Source organism: Gossypium hirsutum, chromosome A04, assembly GCF_007990345.1.
Source record: "Gossypium hirsutum isolate 1008001.06 chromosome A04, Gossypium_hirsutum_v2.1, whole genome shotgun sequence".
Lineage (NCBI taxonomy): Eukaryota > Viridiplantae > Streptophyta > Magnoliopsida > Malvales > Malvaceae > Gossypium > Gossypium hirsutum.
In genome coordinates, this window is record NC_053427.1 from 84,045,697 (window position 1) to 84,071,702 (window position 26,006).

A 26,006-nucleotide genomic window follows, 5' to 3' on the forward strand; every position below is an offset into this window, starting at 1 on the left:
TTAAATGATCTCGAAATTTAAAAAAGGGGTTGCATCCTAACTTACTGGTTATGATCTTATTTTTAAATTCGAGATGGCTAAAATTTCTTAAATAAACTTTTTCATTCGCGTATCGAGAATTTGAGATATTGTATTCTAACTTAATGAATATGATTCTTTTTCTCGAATAACGTGAAATATCCTCCTTTTCTTGAAAATTTTTAACATTTTAATAAAAGGATCGTATTTTTAAAATTCTTTTAAATTCTCAATTTTCGACATTAAGACATTAAGTAATCAACTAGGTACCAATTTTGGGCGTATCGAGGGTGCTAATCCTTCCTCGTGCGTAACCGACTCCCGAACCCGTTTTCTAAATTTCGTGGACCAAAACCGTTGTTTTAATAAAATCAAACCGTTTATTAAAAACAACCATTTTTCGAGGTAATCCAATCACACCTCATAAAAAAGGATTGGTGGCGACTCCCATTTTTGTTTTCATTTTCCAAAACCCAAGTCGACCCGTTTTTCATCAAAAAAATGGTGTCAACAGTGATTAAAATTTACGTTTTTTACAATTTAGTTCTTTTTTTAATTAATTAACTATAGAAACTTTAAAATTTTTCAATGAAACTTTAATACTACCTTAATGACACTCCGTAAATATTTAGACGGCTCAGTTTATAGAAACGAGATCCCGATACCTCATTTTCTAGAACCACTTGACCTTAGGGTCTTACCACTTGAACTTAATTAATCATTCAAATAGCATAAATTACCATATCAAAAATCTTTTTAAAACCATATTTGACTCGTAAATATTAAATAATTATATTTACGAACTTACTCGTTGAATTTGGTGGCCCTGAAACCACAGTTTCCAACACCACTGAAAAACGAGTTGTTACAACTCGACTTGATTCGAAAAAAATTCAACTCGAGTTAAGATGATAAAATAGGACTCGTTAACTCGAATAACTCGAAATTCTTCACTTGATTTGACTCGATTCAATCGAACGTTCACTCTTAAGTAAAAAAACAAAATTATGTAATAAATATAGTTATAAAAATTTGACATGATTAACAAATGAAGCTTTGGTGGAATGTTAAAATGTGAATGTTAAAAATCATAGAGGCTTGTGTTCAAATCTTCTTATGTGTATATGTTTTTCCATATAAAAGTTATAAAATGGTAAAAATATCCTCAAAATAATACAATTTACCTTGGTATTCACTTCTCTGATTTTGAGATAGATAAGATCGTCTTTTAATATTGTTGTTGGTGTCATTCTAAGATGGGTCGTTATTTGATGCTTGGAATAATATATAGTTCATCAAAATAATTTGACCGGTAATTGTCATCTTATTTTAATCAAAGAATAAATTAGCATGGTTCGATTGGTTATGCAATCAAGTTATGCTATGAAATTAAGTTATTTAATTTAAATGAGTTGCACAAATGAGTTCATTGATTAGAGTTGGGTCCTTTCTTATTCACAAGACTATCAAGCAATAAATCATAGGATTTACTCTTAAGATTATTCGATTGACAATAATTAATTACCTAATTGTTCCCACAATTAATTTACAACTAAGGAATGATTGACAGTCTGGAACTATTTCTTAATCACTTTAATCGACTTATTATCTAGTGAGAAAGTATTTGAAGTCCATAATCAATTTTGAAATTGAAGTTGATGTTGGTTTACTTTAATTTATTTCGAATTAGTATTTTGCTTTCTAGGTTACTGTTATTTAAATTTTATTTACTCATTTTCGCAACAATATCTTGTCTTTGATCTATTTTTGTTATTATCTAATTGGATTGATGTCTTGTTAACTCATTACATCAGCTCAATCAAATACTTAGTATAATACAAATATTTCATGTTTAGATTATTGCTTTTCGATTTTAATTGTAAATCTTATTTAAACCCAAGTTTGAAATTTGTTAAAATATTATCCAATCAATCAATTAAATCCATTTGAAATTTTTTTGAAAAAAAAGTTTGTGTAATGTTGGATGTTGAAGGAAATTTATTAACTGTAAACAAAATTCATAAATATATAAACTTATCTTCTTTGTATTACAATTGTATTAACAATTTCTTTTAATTAATTAATTCGTATTCGAATATCAACATATATATTTGAAACAATCTCATTATAAATTCTGATCATATCTCCTTTTTTTAACACAACGTATAGAATTGCCTATAACCCCTTCCCAACCCACAAATAAGAGGATAATACGTTTCAACACACCCAAACTCACGTCCTCCTACATTAACAACAATACCAATTGATTGGAGATAATTATTTTTTTTTCGATTTCTTAAAGTTTCCACCAAAATAAGTCTAGTGATCAGTTCTTTGCATTCTCTAAGCCTATTAAGGGATAGACGCTGACTACGAAATTTAAAACTATTTCATACCTAATATGAAGATCGAACCCTCGATTATTGATTAAAATAGAAAAAACCTTTACCATCTTACCTACTCCCTAGGATGAAAGTTAATCATTTTCTTTAAACGAAGATGAGAAAAAAAAATCTAATATTCATCAAATCCTTCATTTGATATGGCAACTGGTTGGACACGCATTTTATATTCTTTACAGTGATACAGTGAGTGAAGTACTATCAGTTCGAAATAAGGAACATTTTTACTTCCTTTATTTATTTAATTTTAACTTTCACAGTCTAAGAGTACTATTTGCCTTTTGCATGAAGAAATGTCTGAAATTTGAGAAGATTTAGGTAAAAAAATTAAGCTCGTTTAAAATATGATTCGGGCTTAAGTTTAAACATTCAAGGCCAAACCCGAGCTCGGCCGGCCCATTTTTAAGTTTATAATATTTTATATTATGTAATTTATAACACATAAAAAATTAAATCTATGTTAATTATATAATACTACTCTAATGTAAACATTAAAATAATGTTAAGATGACTATATAAAAATTTTTAATAAATAAAAAAAATATTAAATTAAAATATTGTAAAAAAATAATATGGGCGGGTATAAAATGGGTTTGGGTTAATTTATTACAAATATAAATAGGTTTGGGTAAAATTTTAGGCCCATATTTTTTACTGGACTAAGCTTCGGCAAAGATAAAATACGTTAATATAATGCTTAGACCCAATTCAACCTATAAAAACCTCTAGTTATTATCAAGTGTTGTGTCTTAGAGTTTGTATTGTCAATTCATTGACTGAGTAAGACTTTACATACATAAATACCATTCTTGATTTGGGAAGCAAATTATGGTAATAGAAATCTCTTAATGGAAAAGCATGGAGATAGAAATGTTAATGGCTAGACACAACCAATGAAGTTGACATAACTCCTAAAGAATAAACAACATTCAACTATAATTCAAAGGCACTAAATGCAATCTTTAATTAGTTAGATGAACAACAATTTAAAGTAATTTCTATACATCCGATAAAGATGTTTGAATGATTCTTCAGAATTAACATAATGTGCATATGTTCATACTTCATTGGTTTGAAAATTGAAAATGAATAAAATTAAGTTCCTAAACTTTCTAATATTTCTAAAAAGCAAATTAATTTGTAAAATATTATATTATTTTTATTAAAAAGATTTTTTTTAAATCATACAATGATGAAAGCTAAAGGCATCACTATTGAAAAAAAAATCCAAAAATATCAAAGTTGAAAAATGTTAGGTTAGTGTGAAAGATGTTGTTGCATCAATTACTCAACTTATCCTCAATAGTCTTTTAGGATGGAAAAAGATAATCAAATTCTAATTTTTATCTTCTTTGTATTAAATGCATAATAAATGTGTTTAATAGTTTCTTGCCACATCATTGGTTGTATAATTCAAAATAATTATACAGTTGGCATTATGATTAAGATGTTTATTGACTCAAGTATGGTTTAGATTCGAGTCGCACTAGTTACGTTATTGTTAGGACTTTACCTGATGAAAATTGTATATAATTTTGATAAAAAAAATTTAAGTGTTAAACTTAAATTCTAATCCATTTGGTATACTATTTACTAAATATAAGATAAAAAATAAAGTTTCAAATGGCTTTGAATATAAATACAAAACTTTGGAATAAATTATATTATTAAACATAAAATATTATAAAATTTAAAACTTATATAATAATTATAAAATCTAAGAAGACCAAATAAAAATATAAAAATAATTATTGAATAAAAGAAGAGAATTGTGTGTTTGAATATGATAGATTTGGGAAAGAATTTCATTTGTATAAGGTTTTCAAATTTTCCAAAATAAATTTACTTATTTGAGGTAAAAATAAGAATTTCAAATTTTTCGAGAAATTTTAAGAACAGATTTAAGTAACTCAATTTCATATTTTTTTAAATTGTTGGGTTCTTTTATTATTTCAAAAAATTACACATATCCCACATTCTTTAGATACACATATTAAATAATTTTTATATAATTTTTGTTTACTATGAGCTTAGAAGAGTCCAAATAAAAAGATGGGCATGTGTGCATGATAAAAGGCCCAACACTTTTTAATTTTACTGTTTTAGTTAAAAAAAATCACTTGGTTTCGTAATTAAAGATATGCTTGATAAACTGGAAAATTAAGTACTGAATTTTTATTGTTAAATTTTATAAATGCTTAATATTGTTTGATAAAAATAAATATTAATTTTTAAAATATTATTTATTTTTAAATATTATTTTAAATGGTTTTGGATGAAAGATAAATATATTAATTTGAATATTTCATTTCGTAAATAATTTATTTCAAGTTTTTAATAAATAAAAATCAATTTAATGTTCTCTACATTAAGTGGTAAGTAGCTACCTACCTACTAATCTTATTTAATACTTTCTTTTGTTGAAAATTTTAAATTAAATAAAAAATTAAAATGATGAAAATTTTCAATGATTTATCAAACACGTCGTAGGTCAAAATTTTGTTAACAGAATCAAATCGTTTTAAACATATCATATATTTTCTTAACCGTTATATTTTCTATTTTTGGTATGTATGGTACCCATAAATGCCATCCATGACCGCCTTCAAATTTACTTACTAGTTTTCACGTTCCCTTCTAAATTTTCTCTATATTCTCTTTAAAAAAGCCTTCGTCTTACAATCTCAGTTGAGTGTTTAGCTGGTTCGCTCTTCTTTATTCTCTATTTTCCTACCATTCAATAGAAGTACTTATTGAATCCTGGGAGATACACATACCCATGAAATATCCTTAAAATTAATGGTATTTATGCCTCAAACAATTTCATCTAAAAAAGATGGTTTTTTTAAAAAAAAAATTGTAATTTTATTTTATTTAATACACATGGTTGGACTCACTATAAAATAAAAATATTTATTTTTTTTATAAATCTAATTATATCCCTATTGGATATTTTTATATCATTTATTTTTTAATACCATTATTTTTATAATTATTTTTAATTTTTAAAATTCCAAAAACCTAGTTTTTTGCAAAAAAACAACTATTTATGCAAACAAAACTGTTACCATAGCTAGCACTTTGAATTGATCAACTCTAAAGAAATAAAATATAACAAATGACATTCTTTGTTAAATGATAGTTGACTTCTTTACTTTTATATATATTAATAGGTTAAAATATGTAATAAATTCATGTACTTTTTATAAATTTGAAATTTAGTCTTTTTATTTTATTTTTTTAAATTTAGTGTTTTTTTTTTTTAGATTTCAAAATTTAAGTATAACTATTAATACTGTTAAAATTATATTGTTAAATTTAGGTTAATTACAATGTCATTTTTAGCTGCATTACTACTAAGTGAGTATTTGTTTTATATGTTTCAAAATGTCAAACCAACAAATTTAGCAAAATAATTTTATTAATGTTAAGAATCAAACTTAAATTTTAAAATTTAAAAAATAAAAAGACTAAATTCTAAGCGTGGGTTTGGATGGGCGATGCGTTTACTTACGGTTAGGGTAAGCTAAACGTACTATAACTATACTGTACCACACCCCATCCGCCCAACCAAACTCACCCTAAATTCTTGAAGAATACATGAATCTATAACATATTTTAACCATATTAACCATATATGGTAGAAGGAGACATAATTATATGTTTACTTTGCATTAGTATTATTTAATGTGAATTAAAAGTTGCAAATTAAAGTTAATCAAAAGTGGATGAGTATCACCATCAAATATTGAACATTTAAGAAAAGTTGTGGAGTGAAAGACCCTAAAGCACACCTTCATGATGAACTACTCAACTTTGAATTAATAAATTAATTTTTTGACTGTTAACTTCTAAATTTCTTCCGATGGCCACATTATTTAATGTATTGGTATTCAAATGAAAAACAGGAAACTTGTTAAACCCTAAAATCCTCCCCACCTACTATATGAATCCCCCCTCCCCCCCCCCCCAAAAATAAGATCTATGTTATAATGGTTAAAACCTAAAATATTGTTGGTAGTGGATGCAAACCTTGCAAGTTCAACAACAAAATAAAGCCATTCTTTAAAGATAAAAAGTAGTTGAATTGTTGGTAAAGAAATTGTCATTGGGTATTAATTAGATCTAATCATAGATTGGGTCGAGTTCGGGTTAGGTTAATACAAAAATTTTAAGTTCATTTTCTAGGTCCAAGTTTAACCCGAAATATAAGTCTAAAATTTTGTCCAAGACCAGCCATGATAAAAAATACTAAACCCGAGCCTAGTACAATCCGCCTATATTAATATTTTTATATAAAAATAAAGTAAAAAATATAATACATTAATTGCACTAAAAACATTAAAATAAATGTTTCCCAACAAATTGAAAATACATTAAAAAAATTTTTATACTTAAATAACACAAAGATAATTGCAACTTAGTAAGCAAATGCCTGTAAAATAGTAGCAAAATTAATAATAAAATAAGAGTTATATAATATCCAAACAACAACAACAAAATAGTAACAATATAATAGCAAAATGGTAGCAAAACAACATCAAAATGGCAAAAAATAACAACAAAACAGCAGTGAAAAAAATTTAGACAAATTCAGGTTGGGCTCGAGCAAAAAAAACTTATCTGAGGCCCAACCCATTTAGAAAATAGATCTTATTTTTTGTCCAAGCCCATTTTTCAGATGTAATAGGCCCATTTTATCCGAGCCCGTAAAAAAACTATACCAGAACCAAAAATAGAAAAATAATAATAATAAAAAATAAAGCCATGAGCCGAATAAATTAAAAGTCCAAGTCCTTTTAAAAAAATAAAGGCCCAAAACACTAACCCAAATGCAATAACAAAACATAACCCGAAATAGAAATAAAACACTAGTTCAAAACCTAAAATCCTAACCCAATTTACATACGGCCCAAATGAGCTCAAAATGAGAAAACACTAGAAACCCTAGAGGTTTCTGGAATACGCAGTCCAATAGCTAGCCATGAAATCGAGCCTCTCACGAACGGCCTCCCCACAAGTAGCTTGCTTCTCTGTACGTCTTCATGTCAACATAGAACCTGCGAGAACAGAAATGCTAACAGAATATACAGCAAATGAAAGTAGGAAAATAGAATTTTTCATTTTTTATTCATTCTGTAAATTCGGCAATAAAAAGCCATGTGCACACTGAAATACGCATACAAAATATCAGAAAGGAGCAAACATAAAGTTATACAAAGGTGATCCAAAAATCTGTTTATTTCTTTTTTGTTTCTTTCAATTTGCTTGCAACATTAGCATAAAAAAATGAAAAAGATACTTGAATTGATGCTGATGAATGCCCAAGTATCTAGGAAGTATGGAGATTTGGGGCGAGGGTCGAATGTTTTTTTTCTGTCTAATTTTTTCTTTGTTTTTCGGGAGAATAATATACGATTTGGGGTTTTTTTTTAAAAAAAACAAAGAAAAGGAGAAAGAGTAGCTTACCAGATCTCCATGGGTGACCTTCGTTGGCAAGACCGGGTCGCTGCTTGCGCACCGTCGACCATCAAACTGAATAGTGGGTTCGGCGGCTGCTAGAAGGAAACCCTAGCAGAATGATTTCCAGGCTGTAGTTATTTTAATTAAAAGTTTGGCTGTGTTTAGAGAAGAAAATAGGAGAAAAAGAGGTTTTAATAACCCATTAAAAAACGACGCCGTTTAAAGAAGGGAAAGATCCGCGCGTTGACCCGATCCGAAAGCGGATCCGCGCCCTTTTGTTTCAGATGGGTAATTTGCGCGTTTAATTCCTCCCCTTTGCATCGCATTTCAATTGACTCTTATTGGCATCTTATCTATTTTTTTAAATTTTCCCCAAAAGTCTGTGTGCTATTTCATTTTAGTCTGCGTCTAAGTGCTGCGTTTTGGGGTCTGGAATATTTCCAGCTTTGGTCCCCGTACATTTGCGCATATGGCACGTTGGTCCTCTTTTCGATTATTTTATTTATAAATTAACCCTTTTGTTTTAATTTAATTTTAATTAAGTTTTTTTTTGTTTTTTTTAGATTCATTTCACAGTCATTTTTTAATTCTTGTTTACTTATTTGTATATTTTGAATTACCTTGATAATTGTATTTTGTTTTTTAAATTTATTAGTGCAAAATTTTTATATCATATCATTTCAACATTTTGTATAATATTTTATATAAATGTTCTTAAACATTATTACATACATATAATTTATAATAAATTTAATTTTATGTATATTATTAATCTTATGTTATTTTATACATATAATTTCTTTTAAATCTATTCACATATTTTATATATATCTTTGTTATTTAAAGGAAAATCCTACATATCTAATGTATTATTTAAATTATTATTACGTATAGATATATATTGGTACGTACGTTTGATCTATATTCATCATTAAACCCGTATTATTTTATATGTATAATTTCTTTTGAATCTATTTGTGTACATAATTATGTTTTTTTTAAATCTATTATATATACAATTTATGATAAAATTAATTTAATCTTATATGCATTATTAATTCCATGCTATTTTCACAAACAATTGCTTCCAAATCTATTTATATACATATACGTTTTGTAAATCTACTATGTATATAATTCATTTCCTAAGATATATCTTATTATGTATTTTACTATCCATTCATATTTTATATATTATTTAAATTCTCTTTTGTTGTGGGTATTGTTAGTTTTAAACGAATGTTTTTACACTTTGCATGTTATTTAGATGTCTTCATTCTACAATATTCATTTTAATGATTGTATATATCCCTAGTTTTTTTATACAAATTATTTAAAATTCATCAATTCATCAATTCATCTATTATATATATTATGTGTTCATTAATTCATCACTATTTTAAAATTGTCTTATACCACATTGGTTTCTAATCTCCATTTTGTTTTGTACATTTTGTCTTGATTGTGTTATATTAAGTTATGGATTATTGTTGCACATTATTTTTTCGTTTTTGCATTGTTATATCAACTGTTCTTGGTTCATGTTTGAAAGTGTGGTTCTATGTTTCTTGGATTAATGATATGTAATTGTTTGTTTTTGTTAAGTTGGCTAAATAAGGTTATATTATCTTCATGCATCAAGTATTGTACGTTATTCATGCATATTATCCCATATTTATTACTTCTTTTCCTTTTGGTTTACAAATGTTGCTTTGTAATTTTCAATTTTTTTTTAAAATCAATTGTTCCATTTTATTTCAAGTAGAATTAAAGCATTTTGAGCTAGTTTACAATGGTTTATTTAAAAATTTTCAAATAAGGCAATGTTCAATATTTGAAAATTCGAAGAATCATGCCCTACTGTGTTGGGTTTCGATTCTTCGCTGGACTAAATCATTAGACATCCTTTTGTAATTTTTAACGTATAAGCTTTTGGAAGTCAAAAATCAATCGTGTTTTCAAAGGTATAAAGAATCGTGTCCTATCGTGCTAGATGTGATGTTGTATGCCTTTGAAACGAAAGAATTTTGATGACCAACTTGAACCACTCAAATGTTTTAAAAAGAACCATATTTCAAAAATTCTTTCTAAAATCTTAGACATGAGGACAGCACTTAATCAATCTGATACCATTTTTTGGGCGTAGTGAGGGTGATAACCCTTCCTCATATGTAATCGGCTCCCGAACTCATTTTTAAATTTACGTAGACCAAAATTGATTTAAATGGAATAAAATGTTTTATTAGGTGATCCAATCACACCTAAACAAAAAGATTGGTGGCGACTCCATACTTTATTTTAAAGTCTATCCCCATTTTTTCCTAAGATAAAAAAATGGTTTCGACATCAGACATATATATTTTTCCCAAACCCTCTCACTTTTAGGATGGGCCTTCGTGTAACACCCCTTACTCGGTCTGGTCGCCAAACCCGAGCTACAAAATATTACTACTGTAATCGAAATTGAAAACATTAAAATAAATCATGAAATAATAATTTGTATCTCAATCGTGATCTTATGATGTCATTCAAATATAAATCGAGACTAAATCAAGCTTACGGAAGCTCTATTGATGACCCGGGCATGAATTAGGACCAAATTGTAAAGTTTGGAAAATTTGAACTCCACGCTGTGACGAGTCATTCCCACGTTATGACATTGTTAGGCAGTGAGTTACATCATGACGTCGGACTACTTGACGTTGGGACGTCATAGGCTGTTGGTTGACGTTGCGACAAGAAGAATTCTACATTGTGACAAGGACTCTATTTTTGGTAAAATATGACCATTTTGTAACTATTTCATGCCAAGCCAAACCATTTTCTCAAATGGTGCATATTTTGCCATTCAAACCTTCAAAAAGCCAACTTAAACATATACCAACACATCCTTTTAACCAACCATAAGACCATTCAAGTAATTCTACTGGAAATGGACACTTTATTAAACATAACAACCTAAGTAATCTTCACAACTTGTAAACCTGATAAAAACATAACAATTTCAATCCAAAACATACATATATCAACCTACTAAGTAACTAACCAATATGCCACAATGGCACTATTACAACAATAAGAATATAATAACATTACAAGTCATTCAACTCAATTGGTACTATTCATACCATTCATCCAAATCAAATATGCAATTTAACATATGTTACCCTCACATGTTCATACCAATCATTCCTACCATTCACATCACAATACTCAACCTTTTTCACATTCAAAATTGACCATTCAACAGCTTCAAACACTTAAAAAGACATATATACATATCATGTAACCATCAAGAACAAGTATTACATGTATATCATAACCATTAACATCCAAGATGACACTTATACATATCAAGCCTATATACATGCCAAAAAATCAAGTTTCAAACAATTAAAAGTCTGCCGAAATTGAAGCTGGATAGTGTGAGCTAAAGGGTGATTCGATTGTCGAGTTCTACAAAACGTCAACTACAGAAACAAAAAATGAAACAGAGTAAGCATTTACACGCTTAGTAAGTTCATAGGTATTTAAACGGTAAACTCACCTCATTTTATAATTAGACAAACCAAAACAACTAGTTTAACTGAGTTCTTATCACAATAATTCACATTCACAAGGTGTGTATTTCTTATACAACTATATAGCTATCAATTCATTCAGTACAATTCAATTTAGTATCATTTCATCAGAACTGTTAAACATGTACATCATTCATATAAACACATCAATTTCCATTCATCTCATAAAATCAGTCAATATATTCTCTTTTAAAAAATTAGCCCAATGAACCAAATAAATAAATACGGATATGTAGGTAACTACACCACATCACTAGGCACCAAAGTGCTGAGCAGTAAGCACCGGAGTGTTGAACAATAGGCACCATAGTGCAAATCAGTAGCCACCGAAGTGCAAACAGTGGCACCGAAGTGCAATCCTGTACAAGCGCGCGACTAAACCTATTGACATGCCAATTGTATCCTATCCTATGTTCATTCAGACTTAATACTCATATCAGAACAACTATTTACAATTCAGTAATTTTCATCCTTTTTGTACCATTTTGAATACATTTCAAAATACAATTTATAAATAAAAACTCATGATTTAAGCATAGTCAATACATTTATAAACACAATTACACCATATGAACTTACCAGAAACAACAAAGTTAAAAGGGTCAGGGACTAATTTGCAATTTCTCTTTTTCTTCGATTATCTACTGTTGATTCAATTCTTAATCTATACGGTAATTCATTTCAAAATGTCAATGCCAATTACCTTATAACATCTTATTTAAGGCATATGAAAACTTAATTTCATTTTACACAATTTCTATAAAGTTTTGAATTTTATTCAATTCCGTCCCTAAAACCAAAACTATCATATCTTTCACATTTCTACCTTGTTTTAACAATCCAATTTCAAATACACTCTTCTAAAGCCCTTTGATTTCAGTAATTACAGAAATTTCATGTCAAATTCAAAATATTTTCATTTTAGTCCCTAAACTCAAAATTAACAATTTTTTTTTACAAATTAGTCTTTAATCAAATCTAAGCTTACAATCAAGTTATTTGACATAAAAAACCATCAGTGGAAACATTTCAAAACTTTAAAAGTTTTAAGATTTAGTACCCAGATTAGCTAAATTAAGCTACAACAATATCAGAAATATAAATTTTACAAAAAAAATGCCTTAAGAGTACTTATATGTAGCGACCCAAAATCCGTGGGCACCGGAAAGTTTATTATCGGGCCTTTGACATAGTGAACCAGGTTTAAAAATAATTATTAGGAGTAATAATGAGTTTAGTGGTATGTGTAATTAAAATTTGATTAAGTGAATTTAGTTTAATTTAGAGTAATTAGTAAAAAGGATTAAATTAAATAGAGTATAAAAGTTTAATTATAAAGTAGAGAAAAGACAAGAGACTAAATTAGTAAATAAATCATAGGAGTGACAAGTGTAAGGAAATAATTAAATACAAGTGTAATAATGAAAATGAATACAAATGTAAATTAATAAATAATTTACTTAAATTATAAGTAAAATATATTATTATTATTATTAATGTTAAATAAATTAGAATAAAACACATGTATGGTGATGGTTATAAACATGTGCAACAAAAATATGGAAACAAATGTAAAATATAAGTTGATATTTAAAAGATATTAATTAAAATAATAATTAATAAAGGTTAATAAAACATAAAATAAACACGTCGAAACTATTTTTTTGAAAACGGGCGTCGACTTATTTAAAAACAAAAATGGAGTCGCCACCAATCCTTTTTATTTAGGTGTGATCGGTTCACTTAGAAATTTAGTCGTTTCAATAAAATATTTCGATTTATTAAAATAAATGATTTTGGTCTACAAAAAATTGAGAAAACGGACCCGGGAGTCGGTTACGTGAGAGGAAGGATTAGCACCCTCGTCACGCCCAAAATTGGTACATAATCAATTAATTAACGTCTTAATGTAGAAAGTTGAAAAGATTCTAAAATAAATTTTAAAATACGATCCTTTCTCATGGATGCTAATTTTAAAACGCCTGAATTACGTTGAAACGAGCATCACAGGCTTACTCGTCCCGAGATAGTAAGGTGTCACATCCAATAAGTTAGGACGCGACGTTTAAATCTTCGGGAGCAAGTTTGCCTTTAATCTTTATCGAAACTTTGTGTATTTTGAAATCTAAAAGGATATTTAGCTTTTTAGGCTTAACAAGAAAATCGAAACCCAGTAAGTTAGGGCATGTTTTCTTGAATTTCCGAAACGCGAAATATTGCCTTGCTTTGAATATTTTTGTTTTTGAATGATAACGAGTACAATATTTAAACGACGTGCGTTATTTGTTTGGATTAAAATAAAACGATTTATTTGAAAAATGTAACAAGGCTTGATTCATGAGGTGATGATATGAAATAAAAATATAGTGCGACATAGAACGATGATACATGAATGAAACATTACACAAACGAATGATAATAATATGAACACGTGTAAGTGAATTAAAGTACACGCAATGGCAATAATCACACAACATATATTATTTAAACACTAGTATTAATAATTAAAGACAAGTGAACTAAGCGACACAAAATTTTTTTTTAAAAAAAGTAAATAAATAAATAGTTGAAAGCAAACTAAAATCAAATAATTGCAAAATAAATTTTAAGAGGACAATGAATGAATTTATAATAAATAATGTGAAAAAAAGAAAGTTAAAATCAACAATATACCAAACGGTTTTTTTTTTTTTAAAAAGGAATGATATATATATATGAAAAACTTTAAAATAGATAATATATATATACACAGAAGTATGAAATAAATAATGTAAAAAATTAAAGTAAATAATAATAAAACATTTTAAAATAAATAAATAGAGTTCAAAATAAGGTATATAAAACAATTTAAAATAAGTAATCAAAACAATTTTAAATAAATAATATATAATAACATTTTTTCTTTTTCTTTTTTTAAATAAATACCATGAACGGCAATTTGAACTAAATAGTATAAAATGATTTAAAAGAGTTAACACATATAATTCATTTAAAAAAAATAAAATAAAATACAATACAATAAAATAATATATAAAGTAATTAAAAATAAATAACTTATACACCTTTTAAAATAACATACGAAAGCTTTAGATATATGATGTGTAAAAAGAATTTTAAAATGAATAATAAAAGGCAAAACAGTTTTAATATAACTACTATATAAAAACTTAAAATGGATAAACATAGAACAGTTTAAGTGAAATAATATGTAAAAAAGAAAAAATCTAAACGGTTTAAAGAGCAAATAAAAAAAAACAAACAAAAAATTAATAATAATAAATAGAAGTAATTTAAAAATAAAAATGAAGTTAAAAGGTTAGAGAATGCATTGCAAATCAGTACAAAGATAATGGGGCATAACCATAAATACCAAAAGCTACCATGGGCTAAAGCAACAAACGCGTAAACTCGCGAGGGCTAGATGGGAGAATATCCCAGGTCGCAATGCGCAGCGTTTTAGCCGATGGCCTAAATGACACGCGAATAAAATTATAGGGGTCAATTTAAAATATACAAGAACATTTGAGGGTTTGATTGAAAAGTTCAAGAAGAAGGAAGGATTAAAATAAAAAAAATATACCATTTAAACTTCAGAAACACGCGGATCCCCTTTGCATCGGGTCCGGTCGAGCATGGGTTTGCTCATACGATGCTGTTTCAGTGCTGGTCCTTTGGTGCAAAACGGCACCGTTTTGCACTGCTATTTAAACTAATTTTTTTTACTTTTTTTTTCATTTCTTCCCTTTTCTTCTACAAAAAACAGAGAGCAGCCCCTCCTTTTATAATTTTTCTGTGCCAGGGTTTCTTAACCCATCATCGTCGTCGCCTTGATCGTCGTGGTTCCACCGTGGACGGTGGTCGGTGGTCGGAGCCACGCAAAGACCAGATTTTTGGCCCTTTTTAAGAGGGTCCGAAAGCAAAGCCCTCCAAACTCAGAAAATGCGAAAGAAAAGGTCCCTCCCCCTTCCTTTTAAGTCCAATTTTGACGACGAAGAACATGTCCGACGACGTGATTCAGGATTATCCAGTGAGGTTTCTTCTCTTATATTTTTTTGTTTAAAATAGATTCGTAATAAAATAGAAAAGATAAAAAATAAAAATAAAAAACGAAATGAAATGAAATGAAATGAAATGAAAACAAGAAATATAAATAAACAGTCAACCTTTTTTCTTGTCTTTTCGCTTTTTGGTTGTTCAATATTCATGTGTTCAAAATTTACATTTTGTCTCTGGCTATATAGTCGAATACATATCCATTTCTCTATTGCCTTTGCGTGTTATTTTGTTTTTGCTCCTTTTTTGCATGTTTGCAGGTCCATGGAGGGTCAACGGACGAGGAAGTTTCCACTTCCGTGGAAGGAGAGTGGACCTTTGGGCAGAGTGCGCGCTGAGGCATATGGGTGGTGGCTGCGGCGCGAGGGAGGCTCAGAAACCCTAGGATTTCTGAGTTGGTTTAATGTTTTAGGCCAATTGGGCTGATAGAAATTGGGTTAGGGATTTTGGGTTGTGTTTGGGCCATTTGCAAATAGGGCCTGCTAGGTTGTAGTTGGGTAGTAGGTCATTTGTTTAGGTTGTTTAGGGCCCGGATTTGGACTGTAATAACTTTAGACTGTTATTCATTTTAAGCATTTTGGGTTGTCTACTTTGGGCTTGGGCCGGGCAATTTTGGCCTGGTACAAAACAAATTGAAAAAGGAAAGAAGAAAAAGTTACAGAGAGCTCACGAAATAGAAAGAAGAAATCGGGGAAAGAAAAGAAGAAAGGAAAAATAGGGATTTTGGGATTCCATGTTAATTGTTAAGTTAATTTTAGTCCTTTTCTTTTAATTTTAATATTTTTGGAATCCTAGAGTGAAATACTCTTGGATTTGAGTTAAAATTTTGAAAGTTAATGATTTTTATTTAGTAGGGTTTATGTTGAACAAATGATGGAATTGGGGGTTTATTTGATAGAAATTTTAATTGGAACTAATTAAAGGATTAAATTGTAAACTATGCCATAAGTTTTATGTTATAGGGACTAAATTGATAGAAATTCAAAATTATGAAAATATGATGAAAACTTGATAGTTAAATGTAAGTTTGGTAGGGAATTGAGTAATAAAAAATATGAACTGAAGAAGAAAAATATATGAGTTTAGTTAGGACTAAATTAGAATTAAAGTAAAAGTTAAATAAAAATTTCAGTATTTAAATTGTGTTATGCTAATAATTGTGGAACTATTTTAATTGTTTGTAGCTAATATCGAGCCTGAAGCATCAGCCCAAAAAGGAAAAGAAAAGATTATCAAGGATTAAATTCGAAGAAAATTCTGGTTTGTATCACTATAACTCAAGCTTTATAATTAATATGTGTTTAATTTAATATGTATGTGTGGTAAGTATTTTAAGGTAAGTATTTAATGAATTGATAAAATTTGTGATTGGGTATTAAAATTGAGATTGATACTGAACTGAATTATGGGATATTGAATATTGTTTTGAATACTGAATTGAACTGTGAAATTCCTGAATATTGTTACGTATACTGCATTGAACTGTAAAATTTCTGATGAAACGAATTACTGTATTACTGTGAAAAATTGATCGAAATAATAAATTATAATTAATATTGAATCGAAATGGAAATTGTACTAAAAAATTATTTGAATACCCTATTAACTAATCGGACTTGTCGGATATAGTTGGCATGCCATAGGATATGGAAGAGTACGAGTTTTTGTCGGCTTACTAATCAGGCACTTATGTGCCAACTACTGTTACTCTTACCGTTACTGTTACCGATTCGACACTTTGTGTGTCGAATATTATTACTGTTACCATTGCCGATTCAGCACTTTGTGTGTTGAATACTGTTATTGTTCTGTTACTGCTATTGTTACTGATTACTGTTTAGCTACTGTGTACCATTAAGGCACAATGTGTCATACTGGTGAGTTGGTTGAATTGGTTATGTTTGAAATGTATACGGTTTTAATTGCAAGGGGTTTTATGTAAAAATAAAGAGAAATACTGTTGAAATTTATAATAATAAAAAATTATTTTCCGGAGTATTTGAATGAGTCCCGTTTCACTTTTCATACATGTTTTAGACTTCGAGAGTTTATTATAATGACTTAGTTATTAAATTATACAATGAATGTTATTGTATTTGTGAATTATTCGTAAGTTGTCTGATATATCTGATAATACCTCATAACTATGTTTCGACGACGGTTCAGGGTTAGGAATGTTACATTATATGCAAGAATTAAATCTTGGCCAAATTTCTTAAGTTTAAAAAATGATTGTTTCGATAATGGAGAGAATAAAAGATGAAGATGACTTTGGTGTTTTAATATTCTTTTATGTTTTAATATACATATTTTTATTTAACATAATTTTTAACTAAGATTTTAACATATAAACAATTGAAACTAAGCATTAACCATCCAAGCCAATTCATTATTGTCTAATTATCACATAGACCCTTGAACAATTATTAAATACGGATATTATCTAATAAAAATCAATAGCGATTAACTTTTATAATTTTTACGATTTAGTCCTTGCACCTTAATTAGTCACTAATTCGGCAAAATTACCTAATCCAAAATTTAGTTTACGAAAATTACCTATATAATAACTCTGTAAATGTTTACTAAAAATATTTATGGGCTCAGTTTATGAAAATAAGGTCTCGATACCTTATTTTCCAAAACCATTTACTTTAGGGTCAAACCATTTGTACTTTAACTAACTTTCCAGTTAACAAATTCATCATATCAAGATTCAATATAACACTATAATTTACTCATAAATATTAAATAATAATATTTACTAACCCAATCATCAAAAATGGGATTCCAAAACTATCGTTTCCAGTACCACTAAAAAACGAGTTGTTACACTGAAAATGGGATTAAGTCTGGGTTTAATATGGAATTGTTATAGTATATTGTGCTCATATTGTGGAGGTACTATTTACTTTTTTAAGCTTAATATTATTTCCTTTCACTTTGGTACTTAATTTTTTCTTTTTTAGTTACTTAAAGTATCCAAACGTTAAAGTTTAGTTCAAATTTAAGTAGACGTTAAAGAAAAAATCACACCATATCACGTCAAGACTTTTATATTTTTCCTTAAATAATTGACTTAGTATATTATTTTGTATCCGAGTTTAACACTTTTTTCTAATGTCGTACTTATGTTTTTTTTTGTCCAATCTGATAAGGTAATGGTGTTAACTTTTTAGTGTTTAATTCAAGTTTTAGGGTAGATTTAATTGAAAGTTAATAGTTAATATTATTGTATTAGAATTTTTCATGATTTTTTAATAGAATAAATTTAGTGTTAATCATGAATTTATTTAATTTTGCGTTCAATTTGTCAAATGCAATTAGATGAATATTATTTAATTCGGGTTTTAGGGTTGATTTAGTGAAAGTTGATTGTTAATATTATCAGCTAATTATATAATTTCACCAAATCAATTGTAAAACCCAAATTAAACATTCAAAAGTTAACACCATTACTTTCAAGTACCAAAATATATAACTTTTGTCAAATACAGGTGTCGAAACCATTATCAGATCGAGTTTTAGAAAATGGGAATCGATTTTAAAAAATGAAAACGGGAGTCGCCACCAATCTTTTTAGGTGTGATTGGATCACCTTTAAAACATTTTGTTTTAAAATCATTAGTTTTGGTCCACGAAATAAAAGAACGGGTTTGGGAGTCGGTTACGTACGAGGAAGGATTAGCACCCTCGTAACGCCCAAAAATTGGTACCTAATTGATTATCAAATGTCTTTAATGTCGAAAGAAAAAAATTTTAAGATGTAGTCCTCTTTAAAATATTTTAACTTTGAAAATTGGGATTCACTAGCGTCAAAGTATTGACATTAATGTAGCACCCCAAACCCGGCTCAGAAGTTATGGCCGGATCTGACATGCCACATCAAAAATGTTATAAAAAATTTTCCATTCTAAGTCCAGAAAATCGTACTTGATGTTCAAAAGATTAATTTCATTATAGGTTAAAGTGAATGGAAGCTGTGCACCAGGTAGGAAATCGAAAAAGAGGTGGTGAGTCCATCGGACTGCTTAAGTACCAAGCTCTCTTCGGATCCAATCCTAGACATGCATACCGCCATTGCCACACCTTAACGTCATTGATATTTCTAGGAAACCGATTTGATTAAGTCATTTTTAGGAAAAGTGATTAATTTTGGAAAATACTTTCATTGCGGAAGCTTTGCTTGTTGTCGTGTTATTTTGAAATCAACTGTTGTTTTTGAAAACGCGCCCTAAAGCTATCCAATTTCAACAGTTAAAATAAGTATTACCTATCTTAGTAATACATATTAAAACCATAAAAAAATAATTAAGCGGCCTTATTACATTTAAAAGCCCAAAAACTTCAAACGTAAATAAAAGGATGTCCAGTTCACCAGAAGAAAATCAAACTTTCAGAACGGGTGGCCACTCCGAATTCCCTCACAGCTCCAAGCCCACTATGGTTGGGGATTTCCTGCGTGGATGAAAATAAAAGGGGTGAGTTTGGGGAAACTCAGTGTGTAAGGAAAACCCATTCAAAGCCCAAGTTAGCTCAAGCCTATTGGGCCTAAGCCCATTCAGGTAACAGTGGTACTGGGCCAGAGCCCTTTTCAAATTACAATAAACTGGGCCTTAGCCCTTTATTCAGATAACAGTATGGCCCATAGGCCAATTTCAAAATACATGCAACATCAATAACATATGCAAGCCCATTTGGGGAGACTACTCAACCCACCAACCACTACACTCCACCCGTACCAGCCATACACTCCATGTGAGGATAGCTCAACCCACCCAGCCCAACACTCCACAGTTGCAGCATTGCTGCTCAGTTAACAGTAAATTGAGGCAAAGCCTCCAGTACGTGGACAAGCCACTTTCAGTACTTCCTCCGTCAATATCCCAATCCCATGCATCAAATAATAACAACATGGCATGCAGTAAATAACAACAGTCAAACATGCATTTAAGTCAATTTAACCCTAGGGGTATTTCGGTAATTTATCTCCTAAGGGTAAAACTGTAAATTTTCCATTTTTAAAGGTATTTCAGTAATTTATCTATTTTAGGGTTTTTCATGCATATTCCTACCTTTCACGTACTACAGAATCACGTATCGAGGGTTCTTACCGAATTGGGCCCATTGGCCCATCATTCCAATTTTGGCCCATTAAGCCCAAAAATATCGAGGGCACAGAAATCATGCACTTTGCAGTCCAAACATTGCAGCTTACCAAAAACATTAATCGATTTACCTCACGAGCATTCGCACACTCGCAAATCTACAAAATACCGATTTTCGGCATTTCGGCTTTTCGACTTTTGCCGATCTAGACTAAGAAAGAGGGTGTTAGTTACACACCTATTTGCGACGATATGCTAACGAGATCCACACACGAACCGCCTACAATTGGATTACTAACACGTTAATCTAACTATTCAAATACAAACTACGTATTAACCCCTTACAATATTCGGCCAACCACACCTGCAGATCATAGTAAGCTTATAAGAAAACAATAAGTAACTCATTAACAAATTTTTGTCAATGTTTACCACATAATCATAATTTCACTGCAAGCTGTCTTCCTGAGCAACAGTCACTAAATCATTTATAACTGGCGCTACGAAACTCCAAATCAAGTTCCGTTAATTTTCCTTGAAAATAGACTCATATATCTTCTATCCATAAAATTTTCAGAATTTTTGGTTTAGCCAATCAATACCAGATTTTTCTCAAATTTTCCCATGTTTTACTGTTTGACTAATCTGACCACTCTTCATTACGAATCAAATTTCTCATTGTACAGAATTCAAAATATGTTCTTGTTTATTTCATTAGAAACTAGACTCAATAAGCTTTAATTACATTATTTATTCAGCTTCTAATTCATCTCCCACAATTTATGGTGATTTTACAAAGTCACATTACTGCTGCTGTCCCAAGCAGATTTATTACCAAATTACTCTTTCACACATAACTTGCATGCATGTTTTTTTTTAAACATATATATCACCAATCAATCATCACATATCTATGATTTTACTTAAGTATAATCTCCATTTCATCATTTTAAAGCACAACATGTTAGCCGATTTTTCCCTTTAGCATCTAAGGCACATGCATGCTCATTTGTTTGGCTCAACTTCACCTATCTTCCATTTTTTCATCAAAAGAACATGAAACAACAACCATTTCCTTCATTTTAATTCATGACTAAATGCTCACAACACAACTAAAAACCAAAATATGCTTCAAGAGTTAAGGTAGAATCAAGAAGAACTCATGAACACCAAGAGAGAAGCCAACTACCATGAACTTACCTTCAATTTTCTTCCCCAAGTGACCGAACACTCAAGAGCTTTCTCCTCTCCTTTCTCTTCTCTAACTTTCAGCTATGATTAACAAAGATGGACAAAACTTTGTTCTTTTTACCCCTTTTTCTTTTAATAAAACTTCATATTTCATCCATTTAATTCTTTAATACAAAAGACATGAAATTCTTATCATGAAACATTTACCTAACCCATTATCATGGAACATTTACCTAACCTATTATCAATTTGTATCAATTTGTACCATAAATTATGGATATCAAGTGTACATTTTGTCTACAACAACATGATGGCTGGCCACTTCATGTAAAATGGGAGGTTTGTCATGCAAATCCTCCTATTTTGCACTCCTATTTATTTGGTCACTTCAATTTAGCCTATAGCATTTTCAAACATTTTCACATAGGTCCTATTTCATAATTTCACTCACAAATGACAAAATTAAAGCATGAAATTTTGCCAACATTCACAGGATTCCCGAAAATTGGGGCGTTACAATTAAGTTATCCCTTTTTTGAAATTCCTATCTCAAACAGCAAAACGCTATATCCAATAAGTTAGGACATATTGCTTTGAAATTCCAAGATAGTGGCTTGCATTTAGAAAACCTCTAAAAACTTAAAAGGGTACTTAATTATTCGAATTCAACGAGAAAAGTGGCAACCCAATAAGTTAGGGCACTGCTTTCTCGAAATTTCCAAACACCAAGCATTGCCTTATTTGCAAAAAATCTTATTTCGAGGTAACAAATAAATGAATAAAACGAATAAAAAGATAATAACAAATAAGCTAGGAAATATTCGAGATTAAAAAAAACTAGTAATAAATAAACAATCATTATGTAAGACTAAAGAATGATAGTATAGTGAAGATAATAATAATATTAATAGTAATAATACAAATAAAAATTTTGGAATGATGTGTGAAATTATATATATGTATGTGAATATATAGATAAGTAAACAATATATATAGTGAGTGAAGAGTAAAAGGTAAAACAAGTGTATTTAAAGAGTAATGGGTAAAAATATAATAATAGTGTAATAGTAGTAATAACGTAATAGTATTAGAAATATACGATATATAATATTGAAGGTAAATACATAATATATACATATTAAAAATAATCATACTATTAGAAACAACTATTAATAATACTACATAAATAGATATATAGTAGTAGCATATACATGATATAGTTAAAAAATATATAAAGTAAGATAATATGGGAAAAATATATATAAACGATATAATATTAGGGCATATGCAAAACAATAAAAATACAATATTAAAAAATATATATAATGTATACATAATATAATATTAAAATATTTACATGGTATATACATAATAATGTAAAAAATAAACTATTAGTAATATTATAAATATATACATATAGTAGTAATAATAATATAAAGATATTTCATATAAACATGTATGCACGTGAAAAAAAAGAAAAGAGAAAAATAATAATTACAAAAGTATGAAATCAAAATAATATGTAGAAACATGTTTATTCTAAAAAGAATAACTGAAACTTAATTGAGAGAAGAAACAAAATCCAAGAGATAACTTACAAGTAAAACAAATTATTGAAACAGAATTTTGGGCTAAAATTAATTGCGTCTAAATGTCCGAGATCTAAAATTAAAAATGCCCCAAATCTTAAAATACCGCGCAAATGGGGCAAATTGAAATAGCACACAGACTGCAGGGCCAATTTAAAATAATATAAAACTTAAATATGGCCCGATTGAAGGCTAGCACAAAGGAGGGGACCAATTGCGCAAATTACTCAATTAAAGGTAACATGCATGGTCCCAAGCAAAAAAGTTGATTCCACTCCCCCCATGCTACTTTGTTTTATTATTAATTAAAACTACTCCCCTATACTATTTTGTTTTATTATTAATTAAAACTATTCCTCCATACTATTTTGTTTTTATTATTAATTAAAACCATTCCCCATACTATTTTATTTTTATTATTAATTAAAACCATACTTTATTTTCTCTTTTTTTATCATAAAAAAAAACTTTTTTTAAGAAAAAAAAAACAACAAAAAAAAAGTTAAAACACCACCTTACCACCCTACATTCATTTTTCAAAATAGAGAGAAGGCTCTCAACTCTCTCAACCCTTCCCCTCCTCCGGTCATTGGACCGGCCATCAACCGTCACGCCGCTCATCGACCACCGACGGTGGCGCCGCAGTCCACGGTGACCGAAAAATCTTCCGAGGCCCTTTTTCGCTTCTTTTCTCGAGTAGAGCCCGGATTTGGGGTTAAAATGACCCAAAAACCTTCAAAAATTAATGAGAAGCACTCTAGAACTCAAGAATTCATTCGGTTTCCAGCCACCGATCCTCGGCGGTGGCTTCCTCGGTCGTCCACGATGTTGGAAAACTGAACATCGGTAAGATCCTTCCCTCTTTCCCTTTTTTTATATTTTTTACAAGTTTTTTTCTTTGTTAAAAATATTTGTAAAATAGATAAAACGAACGAACAGAAAGAAGATCAAAAAAATAAAAATAAGGACAAACACCTTTTGAACTTGTTTTCTCCTTTTGATTTCTCCCAAAAGTCTCTGTCTACAACCCCCTCTAATACAATTTCTTCTCTCCCAAAATACAATCGATTCTTCCTCAAAATACCATCGATCCCCCCATACTTACAATCGGTTCTAGTATGGCCTTTATAGCCATTTACAAACTTTATTATATATATTTGTTATCTTTTCTTCTTCTTGTATGGCAGGCAAACGGTGGTGGAGGCATGTGCCACTTGGTAGTGGTTGGAAGTGGGTGGTTGAGGCTTGCGGCTAAGGTTTCTAATTTTCGAAAATAGGTTGTGGGCTAGGGTTTCTAAGCTTTTGGGCTTCTTTTAGGTTTTAATTTTTGGGTTGTAATTGGGTTGGTAGCTTTGTTTGTAAATGGACTTTTAATGGGCATTTTGATTTTTTTTTCTTCAAAATTTGGTTTATTTATTTTAAGGCCCGGGCAAAATATGGGTTCTACAACAGGTATTAGATTGGACAAAAAAATAACACAGGTACCATGTTAGAAAATTATGTCATACTCAAATACCAAATTATGTATTAAGCCTAAACAATTTTGCTTAAGCCCATTTTAACTTTTAAAAAATAAATTTATTAAATTAAATTAATAACGTACCCGTGTTCTCTCCTAGGGATGAGTACTTAATTGAGTCAAGTCGAATCGAGTTAGTCGAGTTGACGAATCCTATTTTAGCAACTGAACTCAATTTGAAATTTTTTTGAATCGAATTAAGTCAAAAAATTTTGAGTTGAGTCGAGTACTCAATGTTGCGTTTACATAGACTAATTATTTAACTAATAGACGAAGTACAAATTGTTTAACTGCATAAATAATATAATGGTTTTATCTTTTAATTTGATGGGTAAACATTTATCAAAACAAAGTAGTTTTGTCTTTTACCTTAATAGTTTTAACTTTTAACTTTAGTAAAGATAAACATTTATTAAAATGACGTAGTTTTATTGTTTTTTATTCGGATTTTTGGATAACTCTAATTGTGTAATTCATATTCGAGTTAAATCGAAAATTTTAATTTTTTATTTGAGTTGATCCGAATAACTCGAACTATTTAATTCAAAATTTAAAATTTTTATTAAATTTTCCAAATTAAATTAAATTTTACTCACCTTTATTTTTTTCCTCTCCTTCTCGCACTTCACCTCCATCTGCCCAACACCAAAAACAAGACTACATTTATCCAACATAAAAAAATTCAAAAATATTTTTTACAGAACCCATGAAAGAATATAAAGATACAAGAGCCCCTCTCAATGAATTTTCTTTTATAAAAAATTATATATAAAACTTTATATATATATATGAAATAATTAAATATTTTAATGAAAAATCAAATTACTGATCTTCATTAAATTTTGGATAGTTCATCTCCATCTAATATAATAATTAAATATTTTATCTCCAATAATAATAATAAAATCTGGATAATTTGTGGATTTGAAGATTCTCATGATAAAAAAATATTAGATTTCAAGATTGTTACTATAAAAAAAAGGGTTTCGAAATTTTAGTTTTTAAATTCTTATCATAAAAAAATACATATAGATAATAACTCTTTTCATTTCCAAATCCCTTTAGAGGTGTTTATGGGTCAG

The 26,006-nt window shown here is 29.1% G+C and overlaps 1 long non-coding RNA gene across 1 annotated transcript; it reads right to left on the bottom strand.

The window, feature by feature from the left end:
- Window positions 1–7,173: 7,173 nt before the first annotated feature.
- LOC121228236 (uncharacterized) lies at window positions 7,174–8,376 on the bottom strand. Its single transcript, XR_005925783.1, has 2 exons — window positions 7,890–8,376; window positions 7,174–7,480 (listed from the first exon to the last, which is right to left on the bottom strand). It is a non-coding gene; the product is annotated as an uncharacterized lncRNA (long non-coding RNA).
- Between the last annotated feature and the right edge of the window lie 17,630 nt (window positions 8,377–26,006).